General features: G+C 41.0%; 1 non-coding gene across 1 annotated transcript; it reads left to right on the plus strand.

Moving 5' to 3' along the window:
- Positions 1-14,218: 14,218 nt before the first annotated feature.
- On the plus strand, positions 14,219-14,325 carry LOC144998975 (small nucleolar RNA R71). The gene has a single exon (XR_013660506.1). It is a non-coding gene; the product is annotated as a small nucleolar RNA R71 (small nucleolar RNA).
- Positions 14,326-24,317: the final 9,992 nt, after the last annotated feature.

The following is a 24,317-nucleotide window of genomic DNA, read 5'->3' on the forward strand; positions in this document are numbered from 1 at the left end:
TTCTTCTCATAACCATTCACCATTCCTCGAGTTCGGATTAGGAAAGTAAGGGTCGTCCGGTAAGTAGGATTTTGTTATGCCGTATTGTGAGAATAAGAGTGGAGGAGATAAGTATTATGCGTCTAACTCTATTATCAATTACTTATAGGGGGTGATCCTTATTATTTACTTCTATAATGACATGGTGCATACTAATTACATATAACAAGATACGATAGACCTTTGAATAAGTGATCCCACTCTAGGTCCACATCCAAACAAGGAAAAGGAAGTAAAGTAATGACCACAAATTCTAAGTCTATAATTTCTAAGTTATATATAACCTTAAAGTATCCACTTAGGGACTATAGACCTATTATTAAGGTTCTATTTAGTTTTCATATAAGTTATGATATTACAAAATACTCCTATAGTATTTTAAACTCATGTTTTGTTCTAATGTTCTCATTGTGGTAGTGTTGGTAAGTTTTTAGACTTGTTTCCATATCACAAATATTCTTGGGCATGTGCTAATCACTCCTCGGACCAGCATAGTTGATCAGGCTATGCTACTCCCAAGACTGACCATACATCCCCGAGCTTACCTGTGATATTCAACAATCATTACTTTTGTTTTGTTCTAGAGTGGTGCTGACCTTAGTATGTATGTATGCATGTATACCTTTAATAAGAAACTATTTATTTCTAAAAGTATAGTTGTTTTGAAACATTAAATCAGAGACTTAGTCCCAAAGCATTTATAGTTTGTATATCTTATGTGGTTTGATATACTGAGTTCACTATAAACAATGCTCTGATACCAATCTGTCACACCCCCAAACCAAGGATGGCGGAAACGTCCGGGGGTGGAGGACTTCATGTAGAGTATCACAACAATGAGTATAATAGTGCTCAAAGTAAATACAACCATCACAAATATAATTGAAAAAGTTACATCAAAGCACATGTTTACATGATTCACATCAATTACATTATGATACCAAATGAACTGTTTGACGATTTATCGTCCGATCCTCAAAACGTTGTTGATTTCCTGTTTTCACTGAATTCCTGAGAATACAAGTAGTTTTGAAAAGTGTCAACACAAAGGTTGGTGAGTTCATAAGAGATTTCGTTAGAAAAGTAAACCGTTTTCCTTGTAAAAGCGTTAGAATATGTATCCAGAAAATCCGATATTTTCTTTAAAATCTGTGTAATGTAGTCTTATGACCGAAGACCAAAATGTATAAGTAACATTTCTTACTAATAGAAAATGTTATGTGTTTAAATGGACATGGACGCGTTTGAATTAAATAAAATTTCCGTATGTTCTCATGTTTGTTAATACTTTACGTATATGTAGTCCTAAATCCGAGGACCGAGAAATAACAAGTATTGACCATACTTAAAGGTATAAATGTGGTTTCAAAAGATGTGTAGTTATAACTACCAAAACCAAAAGTGTACAGTAATATCCGTACTCATTGAGATAAAAAGTGATTTTAAATCGACATAAAACCCATTTAGATTTTATAAATAAAATCCCGTAAACTTTATGGATTGTTATATCCCTATGTGAGTCGCTATAATCATACTATGACTATGTGAACCTGCCACGACATTTCTCAGGCGGCGCGAAAACTGAAATGACATTTATCACCCGTAGACCTGCAGGTCCCACTGTAGCTAGCAACAAGGTGTGGGGTGTCAAACCCAATATAGATCTATATACAAGTATCATGTTCTCCCTCCAGGAGATTCTGATTATAACTACCAAGAATTATATCCCGCACTCGGACGTACGAGGAGAGAATGTCTCACAATATAGGTTAACAAGTTTACGTGAAATGTGTGTGAATATAAATCTTTTCTGTATGAACGTACCCTTTTTGTACGAGTGTGTTTTGTGATGTATCATAAACTATACCTATTATAGTTTATCTAAAACGTTTGTAATATGTAAGAACTCTTTTATGGAAATGCATAAATGTTATGAATCCATTAAACTATACTTTTTATAGTTTATTATACGTGTTCTAAAATGAATGTATAATATTTATTATGAATGACTTAGTTTTAGCTCATGATGATAAACTAACAAAGAGACACATTCAATAATTAGAACTTATGATTATACACTTTGCTCAACATAATACAAAGTGTTATGATATTTATATGCTGTTGGCTAACTTTAGCCATTCTGCACTGTTTTGGAAAAATCATAGAAAAATCATACGAAGTCGAAAACTAGATCCATAAATTCTGAGAGTTCAAAAAATGTGTCTAGTTTACTCATAATTTTTATCACGATTTTTAATGACCTCCAACTTGGGTGAATAAGTCCATAATCACAGACTAGTCTGGATTGTTGTTTGAAATGATAGGCAGTTTTGTAAAAATCACCATAAATTGTAGAAAAATTGTATGGAGATGTGCAAGTAGTCATTTTAAAGCTAAAAACTTGAACAATTTTCACCTTGTACATTTTTGAAAACAAAAATGCTTAAGATGCCCAAAACAGTCCGTGAATGGAGTTGAACTTTTCTGATGAAGGCTATTAGAAAATTTTAGTTATGTTCTTGGTGTTTTAACTTGTATTCCCCCCTTAAAAACTTGAGAAAACATGAAAATGTAGGGGTATGAACTCACCTTGAGTGATTTCAGTAGATAAGTGTTGAAGAAGAGAAGTGTTCAACCCAAGAACACTTGAAGAATCACTTGAAGATTCGAAGCTCTAACACAAATATGATGGAGTTTGTGTAAGATATCCATGATTTGAGTGGAAATAAGTGAGATAATCATAAGGAGAATGGATTATTCTTACCAAATGTGGAAGAACACTTGATAATCAGCCTTGAATCTTGAGTTTGGTGAAGAAAAAGTTTGAGAGAAAAGTGGTGTTTGATACTTAGCGAAATGAGAGCAAATGAGAGAAATGGGGAGAGATGGTGTTTTGTTCCAGCTCTAAAGACGTGGGAATGAGTGGAAATTGAGTGTAAAGGACATTGATGTGACCTAGGTAAGGTGGGGAGGTGTGGCTGGTCATAGAGTGGGTGTGGGGTGGTTGCTTGTGATATAAGTTAAGGCAAGGTCAATACTCCACCTTAAATAAACCCCCCATTAGATTTTTATCATTTAGATAATGATTTTTATCAAAATATGTTTAAATTACGAATATTTAGGGTTTATTATGTTAAAATATAATTTCTGGAGAAAATCCCGCTTTAAAATCATGAAAAACGGGCTTAAAATGTTAAAAATATCAAAAAGGGGCTAAAAGCGACAAATTTCCGAAATCTGGCCGAGTTCCGGTCTTCTGATGCTGAAACCGAGAGGGGAGAATAGAGAGAGCAGAAACCGAGAGGGGAGAAGAGAGACCGAGAGAAGAGAAGAGACAGAGAGGAGAGAAGAGAGAACAGAGACCGAGAGGGGAAGAGAGAACAGAGACCGAGAGGGGAAGAGAGAACAGAGACCGAGAGGAGGCAGAGAGAAGCAGAGAGGCGACAGAGAGGAGAAGCGACAGAGACAGAGACCGAGAATCGGTCCTTGCTACAGTGATTCGGTTCTCTGGGTTCGGCCAACAGAGGCTCGGTTCGGTCCAGGGTACTTTCGGCCTTAAGGAGCTTCGGCTCCTTGAGAAGGGTTTCGGTTCCTAAGGTCCATTTTTCTCGTTTTTACCCCGTTTTAAGCCGTCTTTGACCCGGTTAAGGGTTGGAATGACCCGAATGATTCTAAAAAGTTACAGGAACTTTTGAGAGAGGTTTGGGAGAGATTTCACTTACTTGGAGAGATTTTGGAGAGATTTGACATTCTTGGAGAGATTTCTCATACAAAGAGATTTTTGCGAGAGATTTCACATACTTTGAGAGATTTGACATTCTTGGAGAGATTTCTCATACAGAGAGATATTTGAGAGAGATTTCACATACTTGGAGAGATTTGGGAGAGATTTGACATTCTTGGAGAGATTTCTAATACAGAGAGATATTTGAGAGAGATTTCACATACTTGGATAGATTTGGGAGAGATTTGACATTCTTGGAGAGATTTCTAATATAGAGAGATATTTGAGAGTGATTTCACACACTTGGAGAGATTTGGGAGAGATTTGACATTCTTGGAGAGATTTCTAATACAGAGAGATATTTTAGAGAGGTTTCATGTGTGGCATTTGTGGGTGTCCGACTTCGCAATGCAAGGTTCATAAACCCTATTAAGCCTTGTTTAAGGGTCTTACACACTCCCGATGAGTATGCAATATTGTTTTATCGGTTTGGGCTCGCCACGTACCACAGTTTTAGGTTAAGGATATCTAGATGTTCGCACTTTTTGATTTATGATATCTCATTAGAATAGCGAGTAGTTTAGTATTTACTTAACATAAACTATAGTACCCACGTGCAAAATGAGTCGAACGATTTGACTTGTTGACTTCGGTTGACTTTGACTTGACCGGAAATTGACGGTTGTCACACAATGAGTTGGGAGGACCTCAAGATTTTGATGCTCGTCGAGTACCGCCCCCGGGGTGAAGTCCAGAAGTTAGAGCATGAACTTTGGAATCTTACCATGCAAGGTTCCGACATTGAAGCATACACAACTAGATTTAGCGACCTGGCGATCTTGTGCCCCAGAATGATCACCTCGGAGGGTAAAAAGATAGAACGGTTTATTTGGGGCCTATGTCCCTTCATCCAAGGGAAAGTGATTGCTGCCCACCCCACAACATTTGACAGGGCCAAGCACCTTGCCCAAAAACTTATCGATCATGGGGTACAGAAGGGAACGATGATTCCTACAACAGAACCAAAGAAGGGAAACGAGAATAATATGAAGTTTGGGAACAAAAAGAAAGAACAACCAACTCAGGAATCCTCCAAAAACAAACAAATAGTGGCGGTTCGCACCGCTACTATGCCTGCCACAACAGCTCCCATGAAACAATATCTCGGTAACCTGCCAAAGTGCGACAAATGTCCTTTTCAACACCACGGAGCCTGCAAGGAAATGCAATGCCTAATCTGTAACAAGAAAGGGCATACTGCTCGATACTGCAAGGCACCAACACAACATAACAACCAACCCGACAATGTTAGGGAAAGCCAAGTGTGTTCTGAGTGCGGAGAGACTGGCCACTTCAAAAGAAACCGCCCCAATGCCAACAATCGGAATGCAGGGGGAACAAACAAGGTCCTAAAGGTGGGACACGAGGAGGCTGTAAAGGACCCGACGGTAGTTCCTCCTCAAAAACATCTATGCATGCATTTTATTTGATAGCAGGGTAGAAAGAAGTTTCGTTAGTCATAAATTTAAACACTTACTCAGTCAAATTCCCCAAAAACTGAACGAAACTTCATGGTGTAAATGGCTAATGGGAAAACAGAAACAACCAACGAAATATTCATAGGGTGCACGTTAACATTAAATAATCTCCCATTTCAAATCAACTTAATGCCGGTTAATATTAGAAGTTTTGATGTGATCATCGGCATGGATTCGTTAAGCCCCCACCATGCCGATATTATGTGTTATGAGAAGGGCGTTCGACGTCACCTACCTAACGAAAAAACCTTGATTATCTACAGTGATAAACCCGGTGCTTAGTCTCACATCGTGCATCAACGCACAAAAGTGCTTGCACAAAAAGAACCATGCCTTCCTATCCCACGTGGTGGATAAAAAGAAAGAAGAAAGGGACATCAAGGACATCCAACAAGTGCGTGATTTTCCTAACGTTTTCTTGAAGACCTTATGGGAATACCTCCTGATCGACAAGTCGAATTCTGGATCGACTTAATGCCCGGAGCCACACCAATCGCCAAATCGCCATATAGACTAGCTCCTGCAGAAATGCAAGAGCTTTCCAGTCAATTGAGCGAATTATTGGACAAGGGGTTCATAAGACCAAGATTATCTACTATGGGAGCTCTAGTCTTGTTTGTCAAAAAGAAGGATGGTTCATTTCACATGAGTATCGATTACCGTGAGGTCAACAAGCTCACCGTCAAGAATCGCAACCCTCTTCCCCGGATTGATGATGTATTTGACCAGCTACAAGGAACAAGTTAATTTTCCAAGATAGATTTAAGATCCGGGTATCACCAGCTACGGGTCTGAGAAAAAAAATATATTCCCAAAACCACCTTACGAACTTGTTACGAGCATTGTGAATTCGTGGTAATTCCCTTTGGCCTGGAAAATGCACCCGCGACATTTATGGACCTGATGAACCGAAATTGCCGACCTTTCCTTGACAACTTCATGATAGTTTTTATCGACGACATGATGGTTTATTCATGAAGCAAGGAAAGTCACAACCAATATCTGCGGCAGGTTTTGGAAACACTCAGAGCGGAGAAATTGTACGCGAAATTCTCCAAGTGCAAGTTTTAGATTCGTAGAGTGGATTTTTCGGGACACGTGGTCATTGAAGAGGGGATACATGTGGACCCTTCCAAGATCAAATCAATTGAATGTTGGGCAACACTAAGAACCCCAATGGAGATCAGGGAATTCTTAGGCCTCACAGGTTACTACCGGAGGTTCATACAGAATTTCTCCAAGATTACCAAGCCACTCACCGCTTTAACCCCAAAGGGTGTACCCTTTATCTGAGAGAGGAAACAAGAAGCTGCTTTCCGACCTTTGAAACTGTAACATCCCAAATTTCGAGTCCAAAAATTTAATTTTTAATTAAGTAGTTTGTAAAATCGTTTACGGAAAACATTGTTGATATCATATCAATCCATTAACCATCATGAACATGTCTCAAAATCAAAACATCGAACAGTAATAAAATTACAGTACAATCCCATGAATCACATAGTGTGGAAATCTGATGTGTGTGTGATGTGAAGCTACCTCGCCAGTTCTTTCCCCTTCGCTGAAGAGGTACTGAAAATGAAACTGAAAATTGTAAGCATGAAGCTTAGTGTGTTCCCCCATCATACGACATACTATACAAATCACATACTGCTAGGCATATCTGGGTGCCCGGCCTACCCTGTCAGGCATATCTGGGTGCCCGACCTACCCTCCGGTGTATCTCAACCGGTTATGGGGACTATTTCACCCCTACTGATGTTCACAAAAGTACCCACTAATTTTAATATTTATAACCTAACAAACTAAGACTAACTATGCACTTATAGGCAGTGTACCTAGTCAGATTACAGTATAGCTTAGGTAAGTCGGGTGTCGATCACAGGGAACGGTGTTACTAATTAATCTACTTATTATTAAATTAACCTAATTGATTAACAAATTTAATAAAGGGTTTTATCTGGTTTTGCAAGATCAGATGAACTTAATCAAATTAAATAAAAACACACTCTTGGTTAGTTGAATCCACTTCTTCCTTATGGCTAGCTAATGATTATGGATTATTAAGTTGGGTTTTAGTTATATTAGTAATTTAGTTCTATCTTACCAATAAGTAACTAATTCATGTTAAACCATGTATGTTCACACATAATTAAACACAGAACTAATTATGAATGTAGATATGCTATGTAAGATTTGTTGTATAAACGCAATTATGGTCACAATTCACGTTCTCTAGCACAACTAAGATTTATTCAGTCTAATTACTAACTAAGATTGGTCAATCCTAGCTCTAACAATTTAATGTTCACTAAATTATTAGGTAAACAAGTTCATGCAGTTTCATAATCACTAAGCTACACAGAACATGCAATCTAGCAATTAGATAAACAAATATTAACATGCTAGGTTATACAAATCAAACACAAACAATTCTTACCAACTCAATTAATCCATAAACATATAACTATTCATAAGTTCAAAGCTTCATCTAGCTAAGCAAAAGTAGCTAGATTTAGCTTCTCATCATAGTAGTTAAACTAACACAGCTAAAACTAATGAAAAACATGTTTATAATCAACTAAATATAAAACTTTACTTCTTTTGGTGTTGAAATCTCTCTTCCAGAACCTTTCTTCTCTTCTGAAACGTCTCCTGGAACTCCTTTTCTTCTGCCAAAAAGTCCCTCCATTCGTAATAGTCAAGGATCTTTATAGTTGCTGTTATCCATACATTCACGTCGTGAATAATAATAAATTCACGTCGTGAGTAGTAGATAACCGTGCCCGCCAAGGATTTCTTAACCCGCGTACATATCTTCTAGAACCATTGATTCACGTCGTGAGTTCTTTAATTTTCACGTCGTGAATAACCCTTTTCTCCATATTTGCTTCACTTTTACTCCTCTAATTCCCAAGTTTCTTTCTTTAACGTTTCCAGTCCTCTTTTCTTCAAAATGTCTTCTTTTTTTGCTGTAAACAACATTTAAGCTCATAAGTACCATTATTCTAAACAAATTACCAACTTTTCAATAAAAATGTACTTAAATATTGCCCAAAAAATAAGTATAAATATGGCAATATCAAAATACCCCACACTTAGGCTTTGCTTGCCCTCAAGCAAATTTAAACTAACATTAGATTGAACAATCCGACTCCAATTCAGCCATTATGCCAAGACCTCAACGCATGCATTTGTGTCTAAAATTTTCCTAAAGTACCCCCCATACTTTAAATACTCACAATCTTCATAAACACTTGCCCACTTTTTCCGAACAATGCTCATTTTATGCAACCCTCCGAATCCATCCCCAGAAAACCTCTTAACCTCAAGGTATTTTTGGTTGAGCAACCTAAGCATACATAATCTAGAAAATTACAATTTATGATACCACTATGGAGCTCTTTGGAATTCTTCACTTTCTTAACAAGTCGATCTTTGATTTCTTTGAATTCACCTCCTTATTTGATTTGATTTCTTGGTATCTTCAACTTTTTGAACTTCTTTAGAATTTTTGATCTTCTAATTTCATACTTTAACTTTGATGCTCCAAAAATTCTTCAAACTTTTTCTTGTAATTCTCTCTCTTCTTTTTTAAACATGTAACTCGTTCTTTTTTTTTTCACTCAAAACCCTACATGCTTAAGCAGGGGCGCTCAACTTCAACCTTTATTGGTTAATGATAATAATTTCCCTGGATACATTTCAGGTTTAGGCTGCTAAACATATTACATCCTTCAAACCGAGCGAGGTTATGTTTTTGTTCCATGATTTCACTAAAATAAGGGAAGCCACAAATGCACTATAACGTATATTGGCTCAACTAAACATTTGAACTTTCATCGGATCATCCCGCATAATACTAGCAATTATAGCTCAAATTATTATTACTAGATTCAATTAATAAAAATTTGAAATTTCAAAATTTCCTAGCAATTTACTTTTTCTACCCCTACCCCACACTTATTTCATACAATGCCCTCATTGTATGTATAAAAACAAATCAAAAATTAAAGAAAAGGGAGAAAAAGGAACAGACTCCCCTGGAATAGCGGCGTGAGCATCTCGAAAATTGCGGAAAATGTGCAATTTGAATATGGACTTCCAAAAATAGAAACCTGATTCTGGAACTCGCGAAATAAGGAGTGTACCCGCAAAACATGAAATCGGGCCGTCAATCATCTTTTAACATGGTGTAAGTCTCCAAAAGTAGAATGACCAATGTGGGAAAACATGTAATACTCACGACGTGAGCGTGTAATAATTCACGACGTGAAATCGAACTGAACATATCCTGACAACCTCCTGATAACTGACTCACGACGTGAATTAGAAATGTTCACGTCATGAGAACTGGACAAGTAGAAAACATTGCTCAATCCTTCTTCTAATGTCTTAATGTATTAAGACTCTTCCAAAGTCATCAGTTAATAACTCATTCGCGGACACTCCACTTCATTAACTCACCCCAAACGTATTGTGAAAATATGGGTCTCGAGTCTCGGAATTAAACACTCCCAGCTAAAAATGTACGCATCCATAACTCGCTATCCCTCCTAAGCACTCCATAGCAATTTCTGAGAAACAATCAACAACGAAGAATAAAAGTAACATAATATTCAAAGTAGTTCTTACAATCCCATAAAAACAAACTAAAAACAAACTAGAATAAACTAAAAGAAACTAAACACAAATCAAACAAAATAAATAACGATCAATCATCCGCCTCATTTTCATGCGCTCCACTGGTACCAGCTCCATCACCTCCATGACCACCATACTCCGACCAACGCGGGCAAATCGGGTAATGATACCCTAAATGAGACGGTTGCTCCACCCCAAGATGCCGAACCACATTTTCCATCGTGCCGCCTATCCAATTCACACTCAACGATAACTGGTCAAAGTAACCAGCCATATCACCCCCAAAAGGTGCACCCACCATGGAAGCAGTTGGGTGTGTCGGCTGCCCGCGGTCTCCCCTTCCTCTTACGTTCATGCGTCTCGGTCTCGGCTCTGGCACAGGTTGATCGGCTGGCTGATCATCCTCATCTTCACCCTCAGCGTCTGATGGAACTATTCCCCAGTGCGATCCAAAATTTCGGACCACTCGCATAGTCTCCAAATATCCCATACCAAAGTCATGTTCGTCTACACACGTCATGGATCTAATAATATCGGGAACAATCAGATGATAAGAACGGGCCAAACGAGTAACAAAATGACCCCTACAAATAGGGCTCCCAGGGCGCGAACTCGCAGCAGACCCAGCCAGAAAACAGGCTAGGAAATACGGGATGTTACAACAGACACCAGGTTGTAAGATGCACCATAAGAAAAATAAGTTATGCTTAGTCACTTTGTCGCCATGCCTCTTATGGTTGATGGAAAAGGTAATGAACCGGTGGAGTAAACGATGGATCGGGGACCGAATACTACTCTCAGGAGATACTCCGGAATTAAACATCCCGGAGGCAATGTTATGCCAAAAAGAATATCCCGTGACACCCTCCATATATCCTCTAGCAGCCTCTCCTAAAAACATGCCAAACTCGGGAGTCACAGCCTCCTGTCGATCATACAGTCCCACTCTCCAAGCAAACTCAACTATGTTGCACTCCTTGTACTCGCCCCCTAATCGAAATACCAACGCATGTGGCCAATGTGGATCTTGGACCGTTTCCTGAAACGTCACCGTTGCGAAGAACTCGACACAAAATTCCTTGTAGACCCGCTCTTGCACCTGGAACAGATTTTGCCAACCTGAACAGGTGAACGAATAGCCATCTCCAATAAATGTCTTTTTCAAATACGGGTCCACCCAGTCTACGAGCCCTACTTCCCTCAATCTTGTCCAATTGACTGTTGGAGCAACTGCAATTTCTCTGTTATAAAGCCATCCCAATCTGTTGTTCCAAAGGGTCAACACATCCCGGGCCGTCGTCGCGGGAAAATTATAAAACGGGTGTAAACCCGCAACCCCAGCTGGAGCCTCTCTTCTTGGAGCCATTCCTGCAAAAACACGAAAAAGAAACAGCCAAAACAAATATCCACAAGTCAAACATAAAAAAAATGAATTCTGATTAGCACCAGAATTCACGTCGTGAATCTTGTATGATTCACGTCGTGAGTTCGTAACCACAGGAGGCCGAATCTTCACAATCGGGGAAAATCCAGTCAACATATCCCTGGGTTTTACTCCTATACCACTTCCAAACACTTAGCATGAACATTCCAAGGTTATTTACGAACTGTAAAGAATTAATTTCATCATTTAACAAACCCTAACCCTAAGTTCCTCTACTAGAACCAAAAATTAAACGTAATAATCAAGAATTAGTACCTTTGTTGGAAGTATTACGTAAGCACAATGGTAATTAGTAGGATTGTCGGTTAAATTCGCAGCAATGGGGATCAAGGGGGACCAATTTTTTTTTCCACTTCATGAGCAATAAACAAATGAGAGGGTTTGCAGGTTTCCAGGGACTTAATATGTGGTCCCGTACTTGTAAACGTTCACGTCGTGAATTATATACAATTCACGTCGTGAGTAGTGGTTGGGCTTAAGTTTGGGCCATGTACTCACGGACTGGTCTTGGGCTTGCTAGTCTAATGGGTTAAGCCTTATCATGGATTATGTGTCAGGTTTATTCACAATTCACGTCGTGAATTGCTAACTATTCATTGTATGAATTAAGTCTGGATAATTAAATTTTTCTGAGTTTGAACTAAGTTCTTAATTACTACTACTTCCGTTTTAAGGTCCCCACATTTTGTTCTAAGAGAGTTGGATGACTCGATCTAAGTTTTCAAAACTAAAATGCAAAAAGAAAGAGAAAAGTTTTAAACCAAACTCGGGTTGCCTCCCGAGAAGCGCTTCTTTTTCTTGGAGTCTTGAGCTGGACTCCGTGCCTCCTACGTTGAGTCTTCGGAAGAGTCCTCCACCAAGATCTTTTGCTCCTTGAACCGCCTTTTGTAAGCTTGAACTCTCCTTTTATACGCCTTCTTTGAATTCTCCTTTTTAGCTTTTCCCTTTTCTTCAAGCTTGCGTTTTGTGCCCTTGGTTTCCTCCTCGTACTTTATGTCATTCTCTTCTGCTTTCACCACCGGCTTTGTTACTCTTGAAGTGACCTCCTCTTCATCACTTGTTATTTCCTCATCATCTTTGCTTACCCAAGAAGGCGGGATCTTGTAAGCTATGACTTCAATCCAATATGGAACAGATGCCTTTGGTTTTGTCATTTTGACTTGATGAACTACTTTTATCTCTTCTTCCATAAGCTTTTCCAATTCTTCTAGTTCATTCTCTTCATTAATTGTGAACACCTCTTCTTTATTTTCTTGAAAGTCATCCTTTATCCCAAAGACTTCTTGTTCATCTCCAACCCTCAAAGTTAGCTTCGACTCACGGATATCAACAAGGGTACCAACAGTGTTGAGCAATGGCCGACTTAGGATTATCGGAACATCTGGATCTTCTTTCATGTCCAAGACTACAAAGTCTATTGGAAAAATAAATTTTCCAATTCTCACCAAAATATCCTCCACTATGCCTCGGGGTTGTGTCACCGAACGGTTCGCCATGTGAATCTTCATTTTTGTAGCCTTCATCTTCTGAATCTCCAATTTTTGATAAAATGAAAAAGGCATTAGATTAATGCTAGCCCCAGAATCGGCTAAAGCATTAACCTTCATTTTATTCCCAAACTTACATGGAAGAGTGAGGTGTCCAGGATCCCCCATCTTTTCTGGTGTCTCTCCCAACACAACTTTTGAAGTTTGTTCACTTAAAATCACTGTAGACTGCTTCTTTAATTGCCTTCGAGTGTCTATCAAGTCTTGCAGTAATTTCTGGTTCTCGGGAGCTTTGGATAAGGACTCGACAAAGGGGGTATTAATCGGGATCCCCTTCACATGCTTGACAAACTCTCTATGCTCTCTCTCCAGTGGACTAAGGGTGGCTTGGGAAGGAAAAGGCAAATTCGGCTCATAAACCGAACTGTCTGCAGAATTTTTCTGTTCATGACGGGCCCACGTCGTGAACATATAAGGTTCACGTCGTGATTTCTGGAACTCAGCAGCTTCATGATTTTCGATCTTGATCTTCTTCTTCTTTTGATCGGGTGTTCGTGGTTCTTCGTCCAATGCTTCCAGGAACTTCGAGATAGCTTCTTCTTCGGTGTCTATGGCCATTACATGAGATTGGTTCTATACTTCGGGACTCTTCGGGGACAGTTTTTCATGAACTAGAGTTGCTAGTTGACCAAATTGTACTTCAAGGTTATGGATGGAGGCTTGCTGATTCTTTATCAAAGTTTGCTGTTCCAGAATAGCAGAATCCGTGGCCTCGTGTCGCTTTTCCGATGCTTCCATAAATTTCATTAAAATGGTCTCTAGGTCGGGTTTCTTCTCGGCTGGTAGCTGCTCCTTTTGATAGAGGCCTTGACCTGTCTGCCTATACTTATCTTTTTTTTTCTTCTTATATTCTTCATATGGCAGCCACTCCTTCTTCGGTTTCCTCCAGTCCTCTTCAAACTTATCCCCATTAGAGTAGCACACTTGAGCTTTTCTATTCCCAAATTCATCCACGTTGCAGTCCTTGGTCAAGTGTGGACCATTGCATCGCTCGCACCCCACTCTTATGGCGTGTATCGACTGGTCCATTTGTGTTATCCTGCGATCCATGTTATTCAGCATGGCCATGACAACTGCAATTTCTTCAGTTTGGGCTCCTCTACCGCCTTTGCTTCCATCCTGCCTCGGGTTATGGTATTCGCGGGAGTGTTTCGCGAATTCTTCAATTAGCTCCTTGACCTCCCTTGGATTTTTCCTTGTCAATGGTCCTTGAGAATCAAGGAGTTGTCTTGTCATCACATTGACCCCATCATAAAAGATTGACATCTCTTACTGCACATTTAGGTCATGTTGCGGGCAGTTTCTGAGTAAGCCCTTGTACCGCTCCCATGCTTCGTACAGTGACTCCCCCGACTGTTGCTCAAAGTTGGCTATTGCCTTCTTGAGTTTGGCTATCTTGGATGGTGGGCAAAACTGGTCTAGGAATTGCTCACGCATTTGAGCCCAAGTGGTGATTGTACCCGGTGGGAGTGCTTTTAACAACTCCTTAGCAGCTCCTTTGAAAGTGACGGGCAGCATCCTAAGCAAGACTGTGTTCCTGTTGACATTTGGGACATTGAAGTAATCTGCAATGTCATTGACTTCATCTAGATGCTTAAAAGCATCCTCATGGTCTTTCCCGAAAAATGGGATGTCCTTCAGCGCAGTCAATATGTGTCCCTTCAGCTCGAATGTGGCATTGGCAGGTATTGCGGGTTGGACTAATCCGGGACCCACATCTTCTCGGATCCGCTTCTTGTAAGCTCCCATGGACATTTCTTCAATATTTGCCATCTCGTTCCTTGGCTCGTTCTCGGGTTCACTCGTGTGTTCTTCAAATTCTGGCTCGATGTCGCTTTCGTACTCGGTTTGCACGGGTGTATGATCCAAATGCTCAAGATTGCTCTCGTGCTTCATTGATGAACTTGACTCTCCTGTCTTCTTTCCCAACTTCTTAGAGAAGGCTGACTTCAATTCTTGCAAGGGCATCTTTTTCTTGTGAATTGCAGACTCGGGATCTTCTAGTGGTGGCACCAATGGTGTGTTTGATCCTCTGGTCATTAACTCCTGCAACTTGCTAAACTAAAACGTAAAACTGGACTAAAATAAGAAAAAATGAACTCTCAGATTTCACGTTGTGAGTATACTGAATCTCACGTCGTGAACTCTGTGACAAACAGAACAAAAATTAAACTAAGATAAGCTAGCAAAATAAATAACCAATTAAGCTTTCTGCAGATTTTATTCCTAAAAAAAACGATTCATCTAATGCAACTAAATAAACTAATAATCTGCACTGTTCCCCGGCAACGGCGCCAAAAACTTGATGTGCACAAAAGTACCCACTAATTTTAATATTTATAACCTAACAAACTAAGACTAACTATGCACTTATAGGCAGTGTACCTAGTCAGATTACAGTATAGCTTAGGTAAGTCGGGTGTCGATCACAGGGAACGGTGTTACTAATTAATCTACTTACTATTAAATTAACCTAATTGATTAACAAATTTAATAAAGGGTTTTATCTGGTTTTGCAAGATCAGATGAACTTAATCAAATTAAATAAAAACACACTCTTGCTTAGTTGAATCCACTTCTTCCTTATGGCTACCTAATGATTATGGGTTATTAAGTTGGGTTTTAGTTATATTAGTAATTTAGTTCTATCTTACCAATAAGTAACTAATTCATGTTAAACCATGTATGTTCACACATAATTAAACACAGAACTAATTATGAATGTAGATATGCTATGTAAGATTTGTTGTATAAACGCAATTATGGTCACAATTCACATTCTCTAGCACAACTAAGATTTATTCAGTCTAATTACTAACTAAGATTGGTCAATCCTAGCTCTAACAATTTAATGTTCACTAAATTATTAGGTAAACAAGTTCATGCAGTTTCATAATCACTAAGCTACACAGAACATGCAATCTAGCAATTAGATAAACAAATATTAACATGCTAGGTTATACAAATCAAACACAAACAATTCTTACCAACTCAATTAATCCATAAACATATAACTATTCATAAGTTCAAAGCTTCATCTAGCTAAGAAAAAGTAGCTAGATTTAGCTTCTCATCATAGTAATTAAACTAACACAGCTAAAACTAATGAAAAACATGTTTATAATCAACTAAATATAAAACTTTACTTCTTTTGGTGTTGAAATCTCTCTTCCAGAACCTTTCTTCTCTTCTGAAACGTCTCCTGGAACTCCTTTTCTTCTGCCAAAAAGTCCCTCCATTCGTAATAGTCAAGGATCTTTATAGTTGCTGTTATCCATACATTCACGTCGTGAATAATAATAAATTCACGTCGTGAGTAGTAGATAACCATGCCCGCCAAGGATTTCTTCACCCGCGTACATATCTTCTAGAACCATTGATTCACGTCGTGAGTTCTTTAATTCTCACGTCGTGAATAACCCTTTTCTCCATATTTGCTTCATTTTTACTCCTCTAATTCCCAAGTTTCTTTCTTTAACGTTTCCAGTCCTCTTTTCTTCAAAATGTCTTCTTTTTTTGCTGTAAACAACATTTAAGCTCATAAGTACCATTATTCTAAACAAATTACCAACTTTTCAATAAAAATGTACTTAAATATTGCCCAAAAAATAAGTATAAATATGGCAATATCACCTACCACTACAACATAATAACATAACATAAACATACTGTCTAGCATAGCTGGGTACTGGGCTACCCCTTTTCCCTATTGACCGGTAGCCAGGGATAATTCCCCCTACTACCACTATCACATAACGTCATATCATGATAGCACATAAATCATAATAGATAATAGCAAACCTAGATAATTATCACAAAGACAATCATCTATCAATAAAATCCTGATGATGGGCTGACATTGTGGCCTTAGACCCATTTCTACTGGAAGGTAACTCACCTCGATGTAGTGTAGTATCTGCACAGTCCTCAGCATGGAAATAAACTTGTCTCTACTCCTCAATCCCTACATAAGGACCTTTATCGATTAATATTACATACATATAACCCTTACAAAGGTCAACCCAAATCCATGTCAAGGTCAAGATCAAACCCTGGTCAAAGTCAACTTTTGATTGTCTCGGCTCGCCGAGTTGGTCCACCAACTCGCCGACTCCCCTCGTCCCCTTACTGCCATAATCTCGTCTTTACTCATCGAGTCTAGCAAGAGCTAGACGAGTTCACCATCAAGAACACCTTTTGAATGTCTTCAACTAACTCACCGAGTTCGTTCTTGAACTCGCCGAGTTTATCTTCATCCGAATGAATGAGTCTAGCCACTGACTCGCCGAGTTCTCCATGAACTCGTCAAGTCCGTCTTCATGAGGTTGGTGCATTGCCTTAGACTCACCGAGTCTGCTCATACACTCATCGAGTCCTATGATTTCCAGGTCCTAAACAAACCCCTAGCAGGCTGAGTGTTCCTTCCACTCAAACAAAACCATTTCCAGAAGACGATTTGGGGGAAAAAGCGTCCCGACTCATCGAGTCCCTCTTTGTCCAAAACTTTACAATCGATTATAATGGGTCTTAACGAATCAAAACTATAGATCTAGCCTCCTAGGGTCCCTTTTTCATGTAAAGCTACAAACTTGATGTCCATGCATGGGGATTTTGGCTCAAAAATCCATAAAAAGGGGTTTATATGAAGAATGGGTCTCCCATGGCCATAAAGTTGGCACCTTTATGCCATCAGAACCCTCAATGGTTCCAAATCTAATTCCTTATCCCAAAATCATGGTTGCGTCCAAGAATGGCTCCAAATTGGCATCCAAGAACCATAAGTTACTCCAAAAAGAGTATCTAATGAAAGGAGAAGCAAGGTCTGGACTTTTTACATCCAAAAAATAGAAAATGAAGTAAAATCTCTGGATCTCCTTGCTCCTTATGAAATCCCAAGCTCCTTCTTCTTCTCTTCAACCTTCTAACTTGTACAAAATGGCACAAAGAGCTCAAAATTACTCAAAAACTGTTAGGGTTTCGTGGGGATGGTCTGAGGGTGTTGGAGGCTGCGAAGGGAACCACTTAAGGTGTTTAAAAAGGGTGAAAACCCTAAATATTAGGGTTTTGTCCAGACAGCTCCTACTCGTCGAGTCAGCCTCCCGACTCGTCAAGTAGCTCACTTAAAATCCGCGCATAATGTCGATTCTACTCGACAACTCAGGCCTTCAACTCGCCGAGTCCCAGAGTAAAATAAAATAATACTTGGAATTAAATACGTACCAGGAACTGAGTGTTACAGAACAAGCTTTATGCAACACCCCTGTCTTGACTCTTCTAGAAGGGACCGAAGACTTCGTGGTTTATTGCGACGCATCCAATTAAGGATTAGGTTGTGTACGTATGCAGCGTGGTAAGGTTATAGCCTATGTGTCAAGGCAACTAAAGACCCATGAGGTGAATTATACCACACACGACTTTGAGTTGGGAGCAGTTGTGTTTGCGCTAAAGATTTGGAGGCACTACCTCGACGGTACAAAATGCACCATCTTCACGGATCACAAAAGCCTCCAACATATCTTGAACCAGAAAGAGCTAAAATTAAGGCAGTGACGATGGGTGGAGGTGTTGAATGATTATGAATCTGAGATCCGTTACCATCCGAGCAAAGCCAACGTGGTGGCTGACGCCCTAAGCAGGAAAGAATACTCAGGTCACCGGGTAAGAACACTAACAATGACCATCCATTCCAAATTGTCCTCATAAATCAAGGAAGATCAACTGGAAGCCTTTAAGCCTGAAAACATTGAAACCGAAGCCTTGCGTGGGATGGAAAAGAATCTTACAGTCAAAGAGGATGAAGCTTACTACCTCATGGACCGGATTTGAACCCCAAAATTTGGTGGGTTCAGAGACGTTGTCATGAATGAAGCACACAAGACAAAGTACTTTGTCCATCCGGGTTCCGACAAAATGTATTTGGATATCAAACAACATTGGTGGCCGAATATGAGAGCTGAAATTGGTACCTACGTGGGCAAGTGCCTGAATTGGGCCAAGGTTAAGTTAGAGTATCAAAAGCCCTCAGGTCTCCTACAAAAACCGGAGATACCTAAGTGGAAATGGGAGAGAATAATAATGGATTTTATAACCAAATTACCAAATACGGCAGAAGGATTAGATGCTATATGGGCGATTGTCGATCAGTTGACCAAATTCATCCATTTCCTGCCAATAAAGGAAACGTATAAAATGTAAAAGCTAACCTGAATCTACATAAAGGAGGTTGTAAGACTACATGGCATGCCAAAATCTATTATCTCAGACAGAGATAGTAGATTTACATCGTGATTTTGGCAATCAATCCAGAAATCATTGGGAACCCAGCTCGATATGAGCACCACCTACCATCCCAGACAGATGGACAAAGTGAGAGGACCATCCAAACCTTATGTAGCACCTGATTCCCGGTACGTACTCCTTGTAATTAAATTTTTTAAATTAATGCATTTTTGTCTTGGACTCGGCGAGTTGATGGACCTACTCGCCGAGTAGGAGTGGGATAAGACACGGGGTCTGAGCCATGGACTCGGCGAGTAGACCATGTTTGGGTAAAAACCCTAATCCGGGTGTTTGTACCCTATTTAAACGCTCCAACTTAGCCTCCTTTGTCCCTAACACTTCCAGAGAGCTGAAGAGCGAAACCCTAGCCCCCATTTTGTTCTTGAGAGTGATTTTGGCCATGTGAAGAAGATTTTGAGCTTAGAAGAAGAAGAAAGAGCTTGTGGTGTCCAAGGAGGAAAGGTAGATCCGGAATCTACACTGCAAGAGGCTTCCATTAAGGTAGAAAATTCCATACCTTGATCTTTAGGTCATTAGATACCATTTTTGTCCCAATTTGGTGGTTGCCAAGCTTTAAAACACCAAACTCCATGTGCTGTGCTTCATGATCCGAAAGGACTTTAGATCTAGACTTATTGGACGTATTAGAATCATAAAGTTCTTGTGGTTGGAGTGATTGAGGTCCCCATTGAGTCTATGACCTCTTAGAGAGCTTAGAATTGCATTTTTGAGCTTATAGGGCCATGCATGCACGTAAAGTTTGCAACTTTACGTGTTAAGCATGCCCTAGGACAGTAGATCTGTGGTTTTGAAGCGTTGCATGTCTCAGATTTAGCCTATATGGTAAATAGGTCAAGGGACTCGACGAGTCCCAAAGTGGAACTCGGAGAGTTCCGTGAAGATGGCCTTAGACTCGGCGAGTTGGAAGAACAACTCGGCGAGTCCTATGAAGATTGCCTAGAGCTTGGTGAGTTGTTCTTCAAACTCGGCGAGTTGTTCCTGGACTCGGCGAGTCGGGTCGTGAGTCGGTTCAATCGTCCCAAGTAATGAGTTAAGGGTGACTCGGTGAGTGGGAAGAGGGGCTTGTAGAGTGGAACCGGGTTAGTGGGAGAAGGACTCGGCGAATCGGTGCCATGACTCAGCGAGTCTAGTCAACTGTAAGTTGACCTTGGACCAGGGGTGGGTCAGTCATCTGAGCTAAGGGTGTGTATGAGAGGCTAATCAATGTTTATGATTTATAGCCGGAGGATTTGCGATTCAGCAGTCAGACGCTTAGCAAGCAGACTTCAACAGCTACTTTCGAGGTGAGTTACCTTCCAGTAGTGGTGGGTCTACGGCCACAATGCCGGCCCACCAGTAGGATGTGTATGCTAGATGATTGTCTTTGTGATATCATCTAGGTTTGCTACTACTTGATGCGTTATATGACGGCATGATATGTGATAGTAGTAGAGTTCGGTCGTTAGGACCGAAGGGTAGGTCAGGCACCCCAGCTATGTCTGACAGTATGTGATGATATGTTTATATGCCAGTATGATTTGTTATATGTGTTAGTGGTAGTAGGAGGGGAGCAGTCCCCGAGGTTTGGTTGTTAGGACCGAAGGGTAGTCAACACCCCAGAACGGATTGACACGGGTAGTCAGCACCCCAGAATGGCTTGACACGGGTAGGTCGGCACCCCAGAATGGCCGTACTGGGTAGGTCGGGCACCCCATAATTGCCTGGAAGTATGTATGCTATATGATTATATGGTATGTGGTACAGTGGGGGAACTCACTAAGCTTCATGCTTATGGTTTTCAGTTGTTGTTTCAGGTACCTCTTCTGTCAAGGGGAAGGAGCTGGCGTGGTAGCGGCGCATCACACATGCTCTTTTGATTTCCGCACCAAGAGTCATTCTGGGATTTTGTACTCTGACATTTTCATGTTTTATGTTTTGGTTTACGGCCACGAGACATGTTTTATCAAATATTATGATCGTATGATATTTTGTTACAAACGTCTTTTTAAATCGCTTAATTAAAAACGAAATTTTTGGCCCGTATTTTTGGGATGTTACAAGTTGGTATTAGAGCCTTGGTTTGAGGGATTCAGACACATCTTCGGGGGTGTCTGAACTCAAATCGAGGGATTAAAAGATTTTGAAAAAGAAAATGTTTTCCCAAAGTTAAGTAAAGAGTTTTGAGAAAGCACGAAGTGTGTGATGTGCCCGACCGGCTTAGATCAAGTAAGTATTCCCCAAAGTACCCATACAAGTTTATGTTATGTTTATCAGTTTCAGTAGAACAGCATGCTAGAATAGGACTAAGGACCTAGGAGTGATGCCTTATGTGCCTGCTTTATGTGTTACCACTTATGTGAATTGCATGCTAGTATTGAGTAGACAGCAGTAGGATAGCCTATTTAGGTTATGTCTGATAGTACGAGTTTGGCATTGTATGCTAGTGCAGTTTCTCCCAATGAGAATGGATTTGATTGAGATTGTTCCCTTCTATCTGAATGTTGCTTGCTTTGTGCTTTGTGGGACTCTGAGCGATGGGAGTTAGCCATTAGGTGAATACGTCACGTCACATGTGATTAGGGTTGAATAATGTTAGAGTGCTGGATTTGGACCTATTACACAGCTCTTGTTTGAGTCTAACCATTGTAGGGATGAGTCTGTTACTCAGAGGATTATCTGAGCCTCATCACATGTATGGTATTCAAGTAATGGCTAAGTGGCATTACACGGAGGCCTTCAGCAACTGAGGATCGGGTAGGGTGGAGTCAGAGATTTCTCTAGGCCAAGCCTAGGATGAGTATAGCAGTGATCCACAGTAGTGAAAGGGATTCGGTGGAGTCGAGGTAGTCCTTGAAGAAGGTACGGATAAATGTGGAAGGTAGTATGGGCCCGTACTACTGAAAGCAGAGGATATGTACCCGAACCAATGAAGGCCAAGATAAGACCAGGGAACTTGTAGTAGATGTGATCCCTCAAGAAGTATCAGTATCACTAACAGATGTTATTTATGTATTGCAGAATGGTGGTACTACGATCGAGGGTGACAGTTGGCAGTTCAGGAGAGGAATCGGGTTCGGGATCAGGTTCTGAGCCAGTAGATGAGAGGCTACGCGAGTTCATCGCATCAGAGATCACCAAAGGCATACTTGAGTCGATCCCCATCATCTTCGAGTCGATCAAGGAGGGGATAGTTGAGTTGATGGAGGATCACCTCAGGGCGTTCAGGGGCAGTGGTGCGCCGGATTTTCATGGGGAAAAGGACCACATAGCTATCAGGCGATGGATTGTAGACATTGAGTCTGCACGGTTGACTAACTTCTTCCCTGAGGGGTCGAAGGTGAGGTTTGCAGCACGGTGTTTACGAGATCGAGCTAGGGATTGGTGGGAGTCCGTTGGTGACTCGTTGGGAGCCTCGGCTATCGAGGCTATGACCTGGTCGAACTTTGTGACTAGGTTCAGGGCAGAGTTTGCACCAGTTGTCGAGCTTCAACAGCTGGCCAAGGAGTTTTTAGATATGAGGCAGATGACGGAGACTGTGGCGGAGATCACCACCAAGTTCCAGGAGAGGGTGTTGTTGGTGCCCCAGTACGTGGGTGATGAGGATATGAGGAGGACCCGCTATCATGACATGCTACGAGTTGATATTCGGGAGCATGTCAGTTTTTCAGCTTGCCCTACCCTGGACTCTACGATTTCCAGGGAGAGGAAGAGGGAGATAGATCTGGAGCACATACGGAAGAGGAAGACAAAGGAGGGACAGATAGGAGGGCTTCGGGGAAGAAGCCCAAGGGATTAGATGGTGGGAAGAAAGGCCAGTCAGGATCGAGTCGCTGCCGGAAATGCGGTAGGCCTCATGAGGGAGCATGTAGATTGGGATCGACAGGCTGCTATAAGTGCGGCAAGACGGGGCATTTCAGCAGGGATTGTACAGCCCCTACACCTATGATACAGACGTCTAAGTTGTTGTGTTTTCACTGCAACCAAAGAGGCCACAAGAAGGCCAATTGCCCTCAGTTAACAGCAACCGCGCTAGTAAAGGTGCCAGCTCCAGCGACCCTGCGGATCACTGATGGCCGGCAGGGCAAGGCAGAGGCTCCAGTGGTGAGGAGTCGGGCATATCAGCTGACTACCGAGGAGGCACGCACCGCACCCGATGTGGTGACGAGTATGATTCTTTCCCTCTATTTCATTTTCATGATGTTATGTTATTGATATGTGCTCTGTGTATATGCTTTAGGATCGTTCCATGTGAACAGTATCCCTGTTCAGGTGTTGTTTGACTCAGGTGCCACCCGATCGTTTGTTTCTCTTGCGCTTAGCAAGAAGTTTACTGAGTCTTCAGGCATGTTGATTGCCCTTTAGAGGTAGAGATCGCCGATGATCGATCGGTGTGGGCATCAGCAGTGTTCAAAGATTATGCTATGAGGTTATTCGAGGAGCGCTACTTGGTGGATTTGGTTCCCATTCCGTTGCATGGGAACAAGGTGATTATAGGCATGGATTGGTTGAGCCCTAATGGGGCGGTGATAGATTGCGCATAGCAGCTAGTGCGAATCAGGACCCCAAGTGGGGGAGAGTTGGTGATCCACAGTGAGAGGCCACAACATGGACCCACAGTATGTTCAGCAACGAGAGCTAGGCGCTACCTTCAGTAGGGTTGCGCGGGATATGTCGCGTATGTTGTGGATACCCGGGAGGTGGGTAAGGCGACGGTGAACGAGGTTCCAGTGGTGCGAGACTATGTTGATGTGTTCCAGGAGGAGCTTCTTGGAATACCTCCGGAGCGACAGGTAGAGTTCAGGATCGACCTAGTTCCCGATGCGGCTTCGATAGCCAAGGCACCATATCGATTGGCTCCTCCTGAGATGCAGGAGTTGTCTACACAGCTACAGGAGCTGTTAGACAAGGGATTCATTAGACCGAGAAGTTCACCCTGGGGAGCCCCGATCCTGTTTGTGAAAAAGAAGTACCGGTCGCATCGGATGTGTATAGATTACCGGGAGCTGAACAAGGTAACGGTGGAGAATCGTTACCCACTCCCGAGCATTGACGACCTCTTTGATCAGTTGCAGGGAGCATCTTGCTTCCTCAAGATCGATTTG

The sequence above is a fragment of the Lactuca saligna genome, chromosome 5 (genome assembly GCF_052625555.1).
Source record: "Lactuca saligna cultivar CGN05327 chromosome 5, ASM5262555v1, whole genome shotgun sequence".
NCBI lineage: Eukaryota > Viridiplantae > Streptophyta > Magnoliopsida > Asterales > Asteraceae > Lactuca > Lactuca saligna.